This window comes from Pteropus vampyrus, unplaced genomic scaffold (genome assembly GCF_000151845.1).
Source record: "Pteropus vampyrus isolate Shadow unplaced genomic scaffold, Pvam_2.0 Scaffold421, whole genome shotgun sequence".
NCBI lineage: Eukaryota > Metazoa > Chordata > Mammalia > Chiroptera > Pteropodidae > Pteropus > Pteropus vampyrus.
In genome coordinates, this window is record NW_011889202.1 from 142,452 (window position 1) to 160,998 (window position 18,547).

Consider the following 18,547-nt stretch of genomic DNA (forward strand, 5'->3'; position numbering starts at 1 on the left):
GGTAGCTATGGATCCTTGGTTTGAGTATCAGAGTACAACGCATGGTGAAGATGTGAAATTCCTTTTTTTTTCTTTCTTTGAGATGTGATATTCTCCCCCGTTTGCAAGGTAAAGCATGAAAAGGCCAATGTATTTTTTCCCTCTCTCTCCAATCCAACTCAGTTGGAAATTCCTTACAGATACTGGTAATGGTGTGTCAGTCTTAGTTTTTAAGGCTGTTAATTTTTACTTTTTATGTTTCTTCTTTGTTATTTACTAGATGACTAGGGAGAGACTGCCTCTTGATTTGTTTACCAGATATCATTTTGAACTGAACATGACTTAGATTTCTTGGCTCCCTGTTTTAAGTCTTTCATGTTACCATTTCCTTGGAAATATACCTTTTTTTTTTTTAGCAAAACAGGTGCTCATACCCTCTGTATTAGTTTTTAGGTCCCCTAGACAGTGATGGTTTGAAAAAAAATGCATGCAGAGGGAATCTTACATCCTTAGATGGTTTAATATCAAACACAAAGAATAGAAATAAATTAGCTAATCCTTTAACTCAAGTAGCAATAGGATAAAATTAGAGAAGGCAAGGAAGAGGTATTAAATGCCAAAAAAATAATACAACAGAATTATTCAGTAGACTGATTAAATGAACACAAAAACTGTTTTTGTTTTTTGTTTTTTGGAAAGACTGAATACAAAATCTCTAGTAACTCCAATCTACAAAAAAAAAAGTGAAAACAACTCCAGGAATAGGAATTAATAATGTGTTTGACCCCTCTAAGTTAAATATAGCTTTTATGTAATTCCAATTAAAATTCCAACAGTATATTTAAAACTTGACAAAGTGATTTGAGAGTCCCCTAGAAAAATATTCAAGTGAAATTAGCCAATAAAACCTAAAATTAAACAGTAATAAATGATGACTTATATTATCAGATATTTAAAAATAACTTGGTAATAAAACCATCCTGAAGATTTGATGCTAGGGTAGGAAAGGCAGAGAAATCACCTGAAAAGAGTAACAAATACAGAAAGAGCCAAGTATCTATGAAGATTTAATCTAGATGAAGGTAGCATTTTATATTGTTTTGATGGATTATTCAACAAATTATCTCAAATCAACTCTTTGCATTTGAACTAGCTACATTATGCCAGATTAGCAAACTCAAATAATTTCAGGAACTGGGCAGATAAATACACATTGAAATATTTGAATAAGAAGGGATGAAGAAAATATATTAAAAAATAATAGCCTGGACAGAGCTGCCTATGTGTAAGCAAGATGAACATATATTCATGAAAACTATGCAAATAGAAATCACCTGAGTATGCAGAACATTAGTTTCCAACAAAAGAACATTTCTGGCAAGCACCTCTCACTATAAAAATAAGTAGCAACAAGAATTCAGCAAAGTGAATACTCAAAAATGATAAATCATCAGAATGAGTTGAACAGGGAAGCTGGAGAGGTAAATGGACAGATTGATATATTGATACATTCATGTGTGTAATGTGTACATATGTATGTAAGGTGTATGTAAGTATGTATCATCTATCTATCTATCTATCTATCTATCTATCTATCTATCTATCTATCTATCTATCTATCTATCTCCAAGGAGCAGAATAACCATGGCTGACAATCAAATTGCTACTAGAGAACAAAAAGCCTTGATATAGTTATACAATAAGCAAAGCAGTTTTTGGTCATTGATCAGTCATCATCAATAACCATTCCGTATTGGGCAACATCCAGCATAATACAAATATGTTTTAGTAACACTCATCAAGCATGAACAAAACAAAAATAATCCCCCTTTGACTCCCCCACTATTTCTAAAATTTGTTACCCCCCTTCTCCTATTTCTTCTTGAACAGTCTTGGCAGGGTTTTGACTCCACTTTTCTACAAATAGCCCTCATCAAGTTTGCCAATGATCTCTGCAGTTTGTTTATAGCTCCAATATTTTCCCCTCATTCCAGATTGCTATATCTTCCTGACTAGCTGACTTGTTTTCTTGGAGCTGTAAGAAATATTTCAAATTTAACTTGTTGAAAACAGAGTTCTTTGGCCTCTAAACCTGGAGTTTCATCACCATTCCCCATCTTGGTAAGTGGAATCTCCACAATTCATCCACTTACTGGGACCACAAAATTGAGAAATATCCTTGATAAGTTCTCTCATATTCTACATCTAACATATCATTAAATCTATATACTCTAACTTAAAAGTACATCCCAAATCTCTAACATTATCTCCTACCACTCTTAAATCTTCAATTATTCCAGTCTAGACTTATTCACCATGTTGCTGATTATGGAACACATCTGATAAGCTTCCAGTAGAGGACCTTTGTATTGGCTGGTCACTCTGCCTGAAATGCCTCCTCCTTGCCCCAAATCTACAACCTCCTTCAAGTCTTTTTCCAAATTCACTTTCCCTGACCACTCTATTATAAATAGAATCCACTCACCATTTTTATACACCCTTACTCTGCATTTTTTTTATACCATTTACCACCACAGAGCATATCATAGTTGTTGTCTTTCTCCATTATTAAGTAAATTCCATGAGTCTAGAAATCTTGGTTTGTTTGTTTATTGAGATCTTGTTTTTTTTAACTATGATGCAGAAATCTTGAGGTTTTTTAAAACTGATTTAACTAGATCATAGTTTAAAAAACAAGATCTCTACACTCAGAATTTACTTTAAAATGAAGAGACAATAATTATAATCTAGTGTATTTCATGCCTGTTAATTTTATTTCTGAGTAGATGATTATATCAGATTAAATTTTTGACAGCTTTATTTCTTCCCTTCAATTATTATACTTCTCATTAATTTTCTTTCCTTAAAGAATCAACCATTACTTCAAATGGTATGTTAAACATGTGTCTTGTTTCTGAACTTAATTGGTTTCATGTAATATTTCTCCAATAAATTTAACGTTTGCTCTAGGCATTTGGCATGTAATCTTTACCAAGTTAGGAAGTTTCTATGATTTCCGACATTGTTAAAAATTTTGGTTTTTTACTATAAAGGTTTTGAAGCTCTTTGCATAGAGATGAATACATTTTATTTTCCTTTAGTCTATCAATGCTTTTAATTGAAGTTATTTTTAATATTGAAATTTTATTCCCAAGGGAAAATTCTACTTAATAATCATGTATTGTATTCATCTTATGCTGTTGAAATTATTTAGCTCATATTTTATTTAAGATCTTTGCATCTGCATTCATATCTGAATGGGGCTTAAATTTTCCTTTTATTTTATTATCATCTGATTTTAGAATCAAGGTTGGAGATGCCTAATAAAATTTGGCAGTTTTTACTTTATTTCTGTTCTCTGTGAAAAATCTGTGTATATGATTGGAACTATTCTTTTATACTTTGCTATAATTCACCCATAAAATTATCTGACTCTTAGCCTAGGCATTAATTTTGAGGGAAGGTTTTTCACTACCATTTCTAGTAATTTAATGGATAATAATCTATTTAATATTTTCTTATATTGATATTGCTATTTTATATTTTTATATTTTTTATATATTTAACTCTAAGTTTTAATATATTTTATATTTTAAATGCTGACATTTGTAGTTTTCTCTTTTACATTATTATATAGCTATATTTTATCTTTTTTGTAGGAATCAGCCTTTCTAGAAATCTACTTAATCTTTTCAGGGAACTGCCTTTCTCTTTCCTTAATTTTCTATACCACTTTTTACCTATCTTCGTCATTAATTTCAGCTTCTATCTGTATTATTTTATTTATTTGTCCTTATCTGGTTTTGCTCTGTTAATTTTTTTCTAATTACCAGGGTCAATTGCTTAGTTCACTTTTAAAATGTTTTTTTTTTAAATTCTATTTTACAGTAATACATGTTTATTATAAAAACTAAACAGTAAGAGAAAATAAGAAAATTTAAATGATCTATATATCTCCCAAGAATAAGAGCATTATTTTGCACAACCACACAGATGATTTTCACATTCAAGGTATTTAACATTGATAGAATACTATTATCAGCTGTACAGTTTCTTTCAAATTTCCCTAGTTGTTCCCAAAACTTCCTTTATAGCTGTTTTGTTTGTTGGTCCAGAATCTGAAAATCATGCATTGCATAGTATTGTCACATCTCTTTTTTATTATAGGACAGTTTCCACCTTTTTTGTTTTTCATGATGCTGACATTTTTTGAGTCCAGTCCAGCTATTTTGAAGTCTGTCCACAGTATGGATTTGTCTGGTTGCTTTCCCATGATGAGATATAGGTTAAGCATTATTAGCAAGAGTACTACATATAAGATGTTGTGTACTTCTCATTGTATTATATCACATCACATCAGGAGGCACCTAACACAGTTCGTCACTTCATAATTGATCACTTGAGTTAGATAGGATTTGTCATATTTCATTTGTAAAAGCAGCGTTTTCCCTTTGTAATTAATGTGTAATCTGTGGAGTGATACTTTGAGATCATATAAATATACCCTTGTCTTACAAAATCTTTAACCTAATGATTTTAGCATTCACTGATATAATTTGCCAGAATTATATATAGTTATTTAAAATAAAATTTTATTGTAGCACAACAAAAAAACAGAAAAGTATACAAATTGGAAGATCTTACTGAGTTTTCACATTGTATGCATCAATATAAAGAGAACTCAGATTAAGAAATACATTATCAGCACGCTGAAGCTCCCTGTATGCCCATTCTTAGTTCTATCTTCCAAAGGAACTTCTATTCTAACTTGCATAACTGTAGGTTATTTTTGCCCTTAAAAAAAAACAAACAACTTTATATATAAGTGTAATTACATACTATTTACTCTTCTGTGTCTGGTTTCTTTTGCTCAGCGTTATTTGTGTGAATTATCCAGTGCCATTGCATGTAGCAATAGTTCATTCATTATCACTGTCCTGTAATATTCCATTATGTGAATATTCTACAATTTATTCAGCCATCCTACAGGGAATGAACACTTGGATTTTTTTCAGCTTTGGGTTGTTATTAATACTGCTGCTGTGAATGATCTTGGCAAACACAATTATGCAAGTCTGTTGGATCTATACCTAGTAGTAGAATTGCTACTTCATAGGGTTTCTGTATGTTCAGTTTTAATAGATACTACCTAAGTCATTTTCTAAAGTTGTAACAATTTACATGTTCACCAGGAATTAGAAGTTTCAATTTTCCTTGCAAATACTTGGTGTGTTAAGTCTCTCAAATAATAAGCATTCAAATGTGTATGAATTGGTGTCTTATTGTGGATTTAATTTGTATTTTCCTGATCACCAGTAAGGTTGAACACATTTTAAAATGCTTATCGGCCATTTTTTAAAATGACTCTTTTGCCCATTTTTCTACTGAGTTGTGTTTTTTAATTGTTGGTTTGTAGGAGTGTTTATACAAGCTCTTTATTGTTTATATATTTTGCAAATATCTTCTTCCAGCTTATGGTTTGCCTTTTTGCTCAAATATTTTGTTTTGAATCTTTCCTCTTTTCATCGTGGGATTCTTTTTAGGATATGCTTTGTTATTAAATACCTAATTTTATTGTACTATGGTTAGAGAATATGGTTTATGAGATATTAAGTCTTTCAAATGTGTGAAGGCTGCCTTTATGCCTTAATGTATGGTATATTTTGTTAATAATTTATGTGTACTTGGAAATAATGCATATCTACTATTCGTTGAGTGTAGGTTTATCTGTATAATAGCTGAGACTCAATAATGTTTGTATAAGAAATGATCTTATGTGTTCATGACACTATTTCTACTTTTGGAACACGGGGCAAGAATGCATTTCATCAGCTCTGTGTGAAATTGGCTTGGGTACGTGTGAATGACTTCAGGACAATGATTTGTTGGCATAAGTGATATATGACATTTTCAAGCCTGACGATAAGACTTTCTGTGACATATTTCCTGCTCACTCTCTTCACTGATGTGTCCATCTTTGAGGTCATGTGTTCCATATGCAGTATTGCCAGGTAAAATCCAGGATGCTCAGTTAAATTTGAATTTCGGATAAATATCAAACATTTTTAGTAAAAGTATGTCGTAAATGTTACATGATACATACTTATACAAAAAGAAATCATTGTTTATTTGAAATTCAGGTTTAACTGAGTGACCTGCATTTTTATTTGCTAAGTTGAGGAGGGTAAGCATGAGGATGAAAAAGCAGAGAAATAAAGCACATTTATGAAATTGTCTAGAAATGAAAAATCGGGTGTGGTTACTGTCACACAAAACTGGCTAGAGGCAAATAGGTCAGAACCCTACTAAGTTTCTGAGACACTTTTATTGCCTGGGAAAGCACAATTCTTGAGAAAAAGTTTTTTGTTTTTTCCTTGTTGCAAAAAGCTTTATTGTTTCTATTTTGTCCAAGGCATGGGAGAGGCTCCAGGGTGGTTAGAAGGCTGCCTATTGGTTGTAAGGAGAGGCTCAGGCACAAGGCCAACACCAGGGGGAAGCAGTGGGACTCCTCAAAAGCCTCTCCTTGAGAGTGAGCCTTTTGAAGATATTCGCCCAGCCGAGCCTGGGAGCCGGCAGCCTGCGGAGGTTAGTCAGGTGGTCGCCCATCCTCTTGACGAGTTTCCTCTTCGTCTAGGAAGTGGCTCTCCAGGAAGTCACAGAGGTGGGGGTCTGCGCGGGCAGAACCTAGGGCATGAAGATCCAAAAGGTTCTTCTCCAGGGCCATGGTGACTTCCGTGGCATCATGAGTTTTACTGCACTCGTCCTGGGAAGGCTTCTGCAGGTTCTGGAAGAGGGCGTGGCCGCCATGCTGGTTTTGCATCTTCAGGAGACTCTCCGCGCCCTTGCGTTTCTCCTCGGCCAACTCGCGGAAGAAGTGACTCACATCTTCCAGAGTTACATCGTGGCGGTCGAAATAGAAGCGCAGAGAGAGGTAGGTGTAGGAGGCCCACAGAGGCAGGTTAACCAGGCGATTGACAGCGGCCTCCACCTCGGTGGAAGAATTCTCACGCCTTTGAGAGCTCATGGTTGTTTGGCAATAAGGAATTAAGCTCAAAACACGGCATTGGCTGATCTTGGAGGCCAAAGATGGCTGAGAAGGTGCCGAAGGTTGCGACTGGAAAAGAGGTTAGAGGGTGGTCGGAGGCTGGAAGAAGGGGCGTCCCTGGGTCCGTTCTGTCCAGACCTGTTGAAGCAAGAGAAAGCCGCATGACTTCTGAGGCATTGCAAGATTAAAAGCTTTTGATAGTGCCAGACTTAAAAGAACCTTTCAACTTTCAACTTTGTAGAATTGACAGATTTGCTGAGAAGGTTACACAGTTCTTAGTTTCAGCATATTTCTCCAACACCTACTTCAGGTGTGCCCAGGCAAAAAAAAAAAAAAAAAAAAGAACCTCCCAGAAGGTAAACTCAGATACCACTGGGAACAGTGGACAAGGAAATTTTTCCAGAGAACAGAATCAGGGTCTAAGCAAGCAAATGCTTTGGGCCCTAAGTTAGGAGGCAGAACTTTACCATATGTTTCAGCAGTCTTTCAGAAGTACTGTTAACAGCCATTAACTTCTGTGTCATCCCCCTTTTTGAATGGGGCTGTTTATTATAGTTATTCTGCTCCTGCTCCACCATTATAGATTGGGTGTATGAGATAGGAATAGCAGATGATTTGTCTTTTTAGTATATAGGTCTCTGGACCAAAAGGAGCCACATCCTAGACCTTGGGGCAAGATGCAATAACAGATTGGACTGCAGATGGTCTCTCTTGGGAAGGGAATTCGTGTTTTCTATATGTAGGAAAAAAACCCTGAAATTTTATGACCAGAAGGGCAGACTGTGACAGAATCAATACTATGTGTTCACCCCATCACTTCCACTTCATGGGAACACAGGGAAAAAGCTGTATTTCCTAGTCCCTCCTTTAGATATTTTGGGGGCTGAATTTGACCTATCATGTGTAGATGTAAATGATATGCATTAGTCAGTGTATACAGTCCAGTAAACACTCTAGACATATCAACCAGAGATTGTAAGCAAGAAAATAGCTATGAAAGTGTTGGAAGGATTGGAAGAGCAAAGGAAATAAGAGGGTTTTCCACATTTTAGAAAGATGCCACTGCCCTTGGACTGGAGCCTACAACTTATACTCCCTACTAACTTGATAGAAGTTGGCACTACTATGTCACTGCTGTATAGCAGGAACTCAGGAGCCTGCACTGCTATTAATGCTGCTAAAATTGTTCCAGATGCTGCCTTTTGTGACAAATGCAAATTATATTTTTCATATATATATACATATACATATATATGTATATGTATATATATGAATATATATATATACATATACATATATATGTATATATAATACATATATAATGCATATATGTATATATGTATATATAATACATATATAATGCATATATGTATATATATGTATATATATAATACATATATAATGCATATATGTATACACACACACACACACACACACACACACACACACACATACATAATTTGTTTTATGGTAGATAGATTGATATAACCATACATTTTAGATTGTAAGCTTCCTGAAGACAGGGGTTTTTATCTACTTTTTGCTCTGCAGTATCACTAGACCCTCACAAATACTTGGTTCTTGATAAATATTTGTTGAACAAATGGCTGAAATTGAGTATCTCCTCCATGAATGATTTCGAAGTGGGTTATTGTGTGGCAAAAATTCTGAGGTCTGTGTGCCTGAGAAAAATTGTATTATATGCTCACAATGAAATGATAAGTAGTCTGGATATAAATTTCTATATCTAACATTCTTTTCTTTCAATATTTAAAAAATATTCCATTCTCTTGAATTCAGTGTTGGTGGTGAGAAATCTGATGTCAGTTTATTTTTTTATTCTTTTTATTTTCGATCTCCTTCTTGGAAGTTTTTAGAATTTTCTTTTTGCTCTTGATGATTCTAAATTTTATTTTAATGTGTACAGTTAGAATTTCAGCATATATCTCCTGTTTTGTGCTCTGTTTACCTTTTACGTACATGGTCTTTTTAATTAAAAAATTTTAAATTACAGTTGGCATACACTATTATATTAGTTTCAAGTATAGAGCATAGTGATTAAACATTTACATAATTTATGAAGTGATCACCCTAAATCTAGTACCCATCTATAACACCATACACAGTTCTTACAATAGTATTGACTTTAGTCCCTATGTCCATACCTGGTCTTTAAACTTTATTTCTAAGTTTATTTTCATAATTTCTTAATACAGTTCTGTGGCAAAGACTGCTAATATTCACACTATACATGTTTCTTTTCTTTTTCCTGTGCACACTGCTAAACCACAATTTCTAGACTTCATATGATTAGGTCAGTTATGGCCAGTGGGCAGAAGTGATATGTGTCACCTCCAGGCCTGACCTCAAAAATATCTTACATGACTCTCCTCACACTCTCTCTTCATTCATTGTCTGGCTGGAAACAAAGGATCTGAAGGTCTAGAGGAAGAAGGAACCTTTGTATTATAGGAGCCTGGGTCCCTAAATGACTTCAAGGAGCAAAGCTACCTCCAGCCCTTTGGCATATAGTTTTGTAACCTTTATTGTATTAGGCCCCTGAGGTTTGGGGTGGTTTGCTGTATAAAGCAGATGGCATTACTTTCCCTACTCAATACAATTCCCATCTCTTTTTTTCTTCTCTTATTTTGATGCACCTATTGAAATTTCTACCTATATCCTCCATGTCTCTTTGCTCTTCTTATATATGACTTTATATTTTCTTGCTATTTGGGGGGAAAATTCCTCAGTATGATTTCCCACATCATTGAATTATTTAGCTATATTCACCCTCTTATTTATTCCATCTGTTATGCTTCTGGTTTCAAATATTATATTTTCCATTCCTTTTTTTTTCTATTTGGGATATATATATCCCAAATAGAAATATATATGTGTGTGTGTGTGTGTGTGTGTGTGTGTGTGTGTGTATATGTTTCTGTTTTAGATTACTAATATCTTTCATCATCTCTTTAAGAATATTTGAATGTGTGTATTTGTGTATAAACAGATATATGTATATAAAATTTTTGGTCTTTCTGTTATAATAATTTTATTTCAGTTGGTATATGCTGAACATATATCTGGTGAATTTTTAAAAAAGCTGTGAGGATATACCTCAGGAGAACCCAAACTATTTCCAGACTGCTGTTTCTACTTCCCTGGGCTGTCACTGCATCAGGAAGCTTTTCTGTTTACAGAAACAGTATTTGAAAGAAGCAGTTTTCACCAGTTCTGGGAACTTAGAGCTGTGGAGGACGGGAGATGCAGGATGTCATGGCTTGGGGAAAGAGTCAATGCCAGTAGGCAGTTGGTAACCCCACCTGTATTGTTAACTTCTTATTCCAGCAGGACTTTTTTACTGGCTTCATATCCGTTTGACACCTGCAGCCTGGACAATTACTCCCGATCCTAATGGAAAATGGGCAGATAAAGATAACTAGGGAGAAAAGGCAAGAGGAGAACTTAAGAGACCACTTCCAACGTATCTTCTCAGTGCCATCTTGCCCCTTACTGCCTTCTGCCCTGAGCTGCAGTTACTCCTCACCATACATACTCATACACACAGACACAATGACACTATCTCAAGTAAGCCTTACACTTTATCATTTTAATCTCACATTTTGTTTCCTTTGTTGTTAGTTTCTCTGATTGATGCCTCTCTCTAACTTGTGTAATTTCTTCAGGGTTCATTTTGAAGAAGTATCTCGTGGTTCATGTTAGTCACCCTCTCAACAGAAAGGGAAATGAATTAATACTTAAAAATGAGTGTGTTAAATGACCCCAATTTTGTAAACATATGTCTCTCTCTACTTCCCCTTCTACATTTATTCAAATACAATTATATGGGATGATACTCTCTTTTATGAAAATTATGCTATTTTTTTTCTGGGCATTGTATCTGGATGATATTTTACTTTCCCCTTTGTAATTTTCTATTGTTCAGGTTACTTATAATATGTTTGTTATTTTCATAAGAGCAAAGTTACCCTTTTTAAAAGAAAGAAAAGGCATAAGTGATGAATAAGTAGTGTTGTGTAGTGTCATTTAAACTTGTCTCATTAGGGTAATTGCATTGTAGAAATTGTCTTAGGTTTGTCTTGAGCAATATGTATTTGAGTTCCTAAATAAATATTGCTGGTAACTGCTATTTCTAAAATTTCTTTTACTTCCAATTTCACAAAATGTTACCAGCTATTTTTCATCTTTCATTTTAGTTCATCATATCCTGAGCCTTTTTTGTGTGGTGAAAATTGTTAGCAAAAAGGTGAACAATATAACATTCCTTAAAGAAGTCATGTCCAAATGGGAAATATATTTACATACACCACTAAATGTAATCTTCATAGGAATAAAGGAAAACATTCTATGACAGTGTCATAAACATTGTTCTATATTAGCCAAAGAGGGGAAAAACCCTAGCTGTGACTGCAAGCTATTAGTTCATATGTGGCAGAAGTTGTAAGATTTAAGCTAGACCTTTAAAGTAGAAGACTTTCTACAATGCAATTACCCTAATGAGACAAGTTTAAATGACACTACACAAGAGGAAGGATATTCTCAATAGAAGGGAGAGTATGAGGAAAGGCATAGGAAGGTTAAATATGATCATGTTTTCAGAACTGGTGAGGCTATGAACACTGCTTGCAGGGGAGCGTGGTGAGAAGGAAGCTGCAGAAGTAAAAACCATATTATAATGGGCCTTGAATATATTAGGAAGGAATTTGATCTTTATTCATAGTAATGATAGCAACCAAGATATGTATAATTGACTTTCAAGGATCTAGAAAGATTGGAGAAGGATGAAGAGAATGGAGAAGTTGTAGGAGTGGTAATTTGTCATTTATTCAATCACTCAACTGTTTACTTATTAAAGTACTATTCTAGGCACAGGATATACAGTGGCGAACAAAATAGACAAGTTCTTGCCTTCATATAGTTCATATTTTAGTGGTAGAGAGAGACAAGATACATTGGTAAAATAATATATTAGATAGTGATAAGTATTCAGAAGGAAAATTAAAGGAAGTATTTAGGAAATGCTTTGTGATTTTTTTTAATTAAATTTATTGGGGTGACATTGGTTAGTAAAATTATGTAGATTTCAAGTGTACAGTTTGATAATACATCACTTGTATAAATAAAGCATAGTAGTCTGAAAAATGGCCCCTCGATGATGTTTACATTTTAATCCCCAGATATCATGAATATGTTACCATATATGGCAACATGTAGTTTGCAGATGTGATTAAGTTAGGGAACTTGAGATGGGCAGATTGTTCTGAATTATTTGAGTTGGAGCCAGGAAACACCCAGCATCTAGAGGCCTCTCACAATTCCTTGTCATATGGCTCCTATTGCCAGTTTAGTTTCTTCTACATAGCAGGGGCACTGCTCTCTGACTTCTTCCCCCACTCTAGTATGCTCTGATGGAGTCTTAGGAAATGTAATGTAGTCCAAAGAGTGACTATTTCTATACTCAAATGAGGGGAGGGATTATATGAGGTATGGAATCTTGGGGGCCATCTTAGAATTCTATCACACTGTGTTAGAAATAGTTTGTAGGTTAACAAGGATGACATCAGATAGACTCGCCAGAAGGCTATTGAAATTATCCAGGCCAGAGTTGATGGTGGCAGTGCCAGCCAGGGTGGTACACTGGAAGTTGTAAGAAATGGTCAGATCCTGCATATAGTTTGAGGTTTGATTTATTTTGAACATAGAGACAGAAAGAATTTTCCTTCTAACAAATCATATATGGGAAAGAGAAATAGAGGGGTCAAGGATGACTTCAAGGTTTTGAGTCTGAGCAGTTGAAGAATGAAGTTGCCATTTACTGAGATTCAGAATACTTCAAGAGGATCAGGGTTGGGGGATAGTGCCACCAGGAATTTAGTGTGGGATATAAATTTAAAATGTCTGTTAGACCAGGTGGAGATGGTGAATAGGAAGATGCACCTGGAGTTCAAAAAGATACAGATGCCATGTATGAATTTGAGCATCATCAGCATACAGATGATATTTAATGCCATGACACTGAACAAACCAACAGAGAAAATGAGATAGATAAGAAATCTAAGGACTGAATTCTGAGACACTTCAATACCATTCTGGGTTGGGGAGATGAGGTGGAACCAGCAAATGATCCTGGGAAGGAGCATTCAAGAGAAATGGGAGAAAAAACTGGAAGGTGTAGTGCTCTTAAAGGCAAATGGAGAAAGTACATCAAGAAGCAGGAAGGGAGTATCTGTGGCAAGTGCTACTAATGGATCCATGGTACTTAGTAATGTAGAGTTTACTGGTAATTAGACTAAGAGAAGTTTTAGGAAGCATGGTGGGAGTGAAAGCTACACATTTCAGAATGATGATGCCCAATATCCTCTAGGAATCTTGACCTGACTCCTTAAATCTAAATGTCTTGTGCCTTCATAGTACCCAGTTCTTACTGTTTTCATTGTAAAGTATTTGTGCTAAATTAAGTATTTACAATTGTGTACCGTCTTTCTCCCACCCTAGGTAGTGAACTCCTTTGAAGCTTGGTATTTCTTTTAGTTTAGCATTTTTAGCTCCTTATAGGCCCTCAGTAAACAGGAACTGAAAGACATAATAAGGGAATGAAATGCACTGACCTTTCATATTCCTTGAAAAAAATTCCTTTGCAATTTAAAACAGTTGTACCCCTGAAAAGTGCTAGGCTGGTCATTCAGCACTTCTGAAGTGGCTCTGTGAATTATAAATGAAATAGAGCACTGCCTTAAAAAAATAAAAGCAGAACCACATACTGTAGTAAAGAAGAGTGATTGATCTTGTGGCTTGAGGAATCTCCCCAGAGCAAGTACTTTTGAGTGGGCTTCTTCTGTCCTACTAGTCTGTGCTATTGTGATAAAATGTAAGGGACATGGCAGTTGAAGCTAACTGGTGATTCTAAATGAAATTATTCCACAAAAATACAGCAGAATATTTCTGATCAAATGAAATAAAAGATATCATGGTTTTAGGTTTATTTTCCAAAGTTCCTTTTCATGATAAAAAGTTTAATGCAAAAGCAAGAAAATGATCCCGTTTTCTGAGAAAGCTAATGGGAAATTTTGGCCTTTTCACTTGTAAGTTTCCCAGTGCATCTGCACTATGTTATAATCAGTTCTTATTTTCATTTAATATGTTGAGCTTGTTTCTGCTGTTTCAGAACAAGAATATTAAAGTCCTTAGAAAGATTGACAGAATAAAACCAAAAAAATTCATGTATAAGTTAAGATAACAAAGGAAAAGAGTAACAACTTTTCATTATTCCCACATAATAAGTAGTTAACATGTTATGCATCTCATTAATGCATAGCTAGTGACGGCCTTCGAGAGATTATGTATATACTTGAATTACTTTGATAATATTAATTAATAAAAAAACAGAAACTAGCATTCACCGAAGACTACCTATATGCCAGACATAACAGTTATGATGTATAGATGAAGAAAACTGAGTAACTCACCAAAGGTCACACAGCTCACAAAGAGTTAAACTGGGATTTAATTCCAAGCAGCTCGGGCTCTAGAATAGAGTTTCTCAACTTTGGCACTGTTGACATTTTAGGCCAGAAAATTCTTTCTCTGCATTGTAGGATAATGAAGAGCCTCCCTGGCTTTTACCCACTCGTTCCAGTAGCATCTCCCAATTGTGACAACTGAAAACGTCTCTATACAGTTCCAAATGTTCCCTGGTGAGCCACATCACCCCCAGTTTAGAACCTTTGCTCTAGATTAAGTGTTCTAGCCACAGTGTTCTGTAGTCTTCACAGTAAACTCTCTAAATACAAGAGAATAGACATGGGATCCATATGTAAATTAGAATCTTAATTCTCAGTGACCCAGTCACTTCTAACATTGTAGCTCTTAGGGGTAAACTTAATCTTTCACTCATCAGTGTTCAATTGCCTGGCATTTCTTGACCATCTTCATTGTCTCAAGTTCCGGAATATGACCTAGGATTCTACTTCATGTATTCTTCCTGCAGGAAGTATAACCCAAGCCCAGCACTGGAATGCCTTTAACAGAGTCTTAAAGTTTCAGAGATGTCATTAGATCCCAAGAAAGCATTCTTTTATTTCAGTTTTCTCAGTCTGAGGTGTTTGTAATGAAGGATCAGGAAAGTCCTTCGATGACAGGACATTTAGGTGGCTGAGGAAACATCTTCCACTCAGGCCCGTTAAAGAACATGTTTTCTCAGCTTGAGGGTATGCAAATCTATAAAGTCCTTTCTGCTGCCGGCAAGCCGAGACAGTCCAGAGTGTTTGAAGTAGATCCTGTGTTCTCTGCATTACCTAATTTTTATGTGGCTGGGAGGGACAGGAACATCTCATAAACTTTTTGGAGTTGAGGCAGATAGTAACATAATCAGTATCATAATCAGAGCTTTATTAATATGTAGGAATAATAACCGTGGCTGATATTGAGTGTTAAGCATGCCTTTAAACTCACTCGATCACCCTGTTTGCTGGATATAGTTGTAGTTTACAGATGAGGAAACTAAAACACAAAGTACTTTCCCAAAGTCATACAAGCAGTAATTGGAAGAATAAAATTTGAATGGAGGCAGCAGTATGACTCCACCCCTACATCAAGGCTATACTGCTTTTAAAATATTGGTTTTTTGTTTGTTTGTTTTTATTATTAGTTTCAAGTATACAGTATGTTGATTAGACATTTATATAGTTTATAAAACGCTCACTTAATATATGACAAAGGAGGCAAGAATGGGGTAAAGACAGTCTCTTCAATAAGTGGTGCTAGGAAAATTGGATAGATGCAAATACGTGCAAAAAAAAAAAAGAAACTGTACCACCTTCTTACACCATATGTAAGAATAGACTCAAAATGGATTAAAGACTTAAATGTAAGACTTGAAACTATAAAACTTCTAGAAAAAAACATAGGCTGTAAGCTCTCTGATATTGCTAACAGTAATTTCTTTTTGGATATATCTCCTTGGGCAAGGGAAACAAAAGAAAAAATAAACAGGACTACATCAAATTAAGAAGGTTTTATACAGCAAAGGAAACCATTAACAAAACAGAAAGACAACCGATTGAATGGGAGAAGATATTTCCTTATGATACATCTGATAAGAGGTTAATATCCAAAATATATAAAGAACTCATACAACTCAACAACAAAAAAAAAACAAACAAAAGCAATTAAAAAATTGTCAGAAGACCTGAACAGATACTTTTCCAAAGAGGAAATACAGATGGCCAATAGACATATAAAAAGATGCTCAAGGTCACTAATCATCAGAGAAGTGCAAATTAAAATCACAATGAGATATCACCTCACACCTGTCAGAAAGGCTATCATCAATAAATCAAAGAACAACACTTGTTGGCGAGGATACGGAGAAAAGGGAACCCTCATACACGGTTGGTAGGATTGCAAATTGGTACAGCTACTATGGAAAACAGTCTAGAGATTTCTCAAAAAATTGAAAGTGGATAAAATATTGTTTTTAATATGCTGGATACTTTCGTATACATGTGGATATGAGAGAGAGAGAGAGAAAGGGAAGGGGTAGCCATTCTAGAAAAAAAATGTACAGTTAGTCATATTAAATATATACACCCTTTTTTACCTAGTATTTCCACTTGTGTGTACAAACAAATCTTTACATAGGTCCATAAAGAAACACGTGCAAGGATGTACAATGTTATTTTGGAAAATGGAGATTTGGAGGCAATCTCACTATTTATTGCTGGACAAGCGGATAGGTAAATTGTGGTACCTAACACCTGTAGTACCATGCAACACTTAGAAGTATTCAACTAGTTGTGTATATACACATGGATGGTTCAGAAAACATAGCAGTGAGTGAAAAAGGGAAGAAACAAAATGAAGTATAATAAAATACCATTTTCATATTAAAAATGCATACAGAATAATAATGCACATTTTGCTAAATCATACAAACAAAAAAGATGTGTATTAAACAGATCGGAATGGTTCCTTATGGAGGTAAGGTAATGGGGAACACAAATGCAAATGAAATGGAAAAATAAGACAGAAGAAGGACCTTCCAGTGTCCAATATGATAGTGCACATACTTCAACTCTCTGCACTTATGTCCAAAAACAAAAGTGAAAATAAAGTAGTATCTAATACTGGGTTCCAAACTGATTTAATATGAAAATATGAAATGTAAAAATCACTTCCACAATAAAAGTATAATAGCTTATCTCTTCTCAACTATAGCATCATTCTGACATTTGTTTTACAAATGTGGGGAACTATATGGGCCTATAGAAGAGTGATTCACTACCTGGTTAGTTGTTCTTTAAGTGCTTATGTTGTTCCATTTTTGACGCTCCAAATGTATCTATCCTATTTTCCTATAAACAGTACATACCCTACCTATACTGCAGAGAGTTTTGGATGGGGAGGTAGCTTCCATTTGACAACTTTACCTAGGAATTCTCTTCTGCTTCATTCATCTCTGCTCTCTTTTCCCAGGCTCTTTGATCTCATTTCTTTGATCTTAATCATTAAATTCTATGCTAGTCTTTAATGTTGTTCAAATATGTCTGATCTTTACCTGTTTTGGCTACACAGAGCCATTTTCTGGCTTCCTTTGGGTTGGATGTGACTGACATGAAGTGGCCAATGTGCCTGCCCCATCTTTGGAAGTGCAAGATCCTCTAACACTGCTTTTTCCATCTGACACAACAACCAGCGAATTTTGGGATGGTGGATACTCCTTTTGCCTTAATCTCTGAGCAACTAATATGCACACAGAGCCCAGCTAGCCCACGCTGAATATGTCATATGCATTTAAAGTAAATGCTTCTTTTCTTAAGCCACTGAGATTTGGGGTGTTTATTTTGCTGAAGTATACCTTAATATATGCAGACTGATACAATTTCCAACAGTTAAATCATTGGCGAAAATAGTCACTTTGATCTTACGATTGTTTATACTGAAGTATCAGTTGATATGGCTAATGAGTCTATATTTACAGAAAACAAAAACATGAGCTTAGGCTACCCGATCAAGTCAACATATTCATTGTCTTATATCATATAACATGAAAACGTGAACTCAAGTCTAGATGAAGAATAATTTATACTTTGCATTTTACTGATTTAAAAGCCTTGTTCTTGCCATATACAAAAGGAAGAGAGATTGTTAGAAAAAAGATTGGTTCTTCTTAAAGTATCATTAATCATTTCTGAGATTTTTAAAAGACTTACTGATTTATTTGTGGATGACTTCTTTTTAATGTTTTCCCACTTAAGAAAGGATATTAAGCCAACTAGCTTGTTTACTTCCTTGCTAAATTTGTCAGAACATGGCACCTGGTTCAATTAATTCACCCTAGCCTTTTTTCACCATGACTTTGCTATGTAACAAATTTTTACTGTCATTATGAAGTTATTTTGTTCTCAGTTGAATGAAAAATAATTTGCAATTAATTTGACAGTTACAAATGAACATGTTCTCTTTTGTTTTATCTGAGAGGTCTGCATAAACACTGCTTTTGAG

At 34.8% G+C, this 18,547-nt stretch overlaps 1 pseudogene; it reads right to left on the minus strand.

Moving 5' to 3' along the window:
* Nucleotides 1-6,447: 6,447 nt before the first annotated feature.
* On the minus strand, nt 6,448-7,003 carry LOC105306101 (annotated as a pseudogene).
* Nucleotides 7,004-18,547: the final 11,544 nt, after the last annotated feature.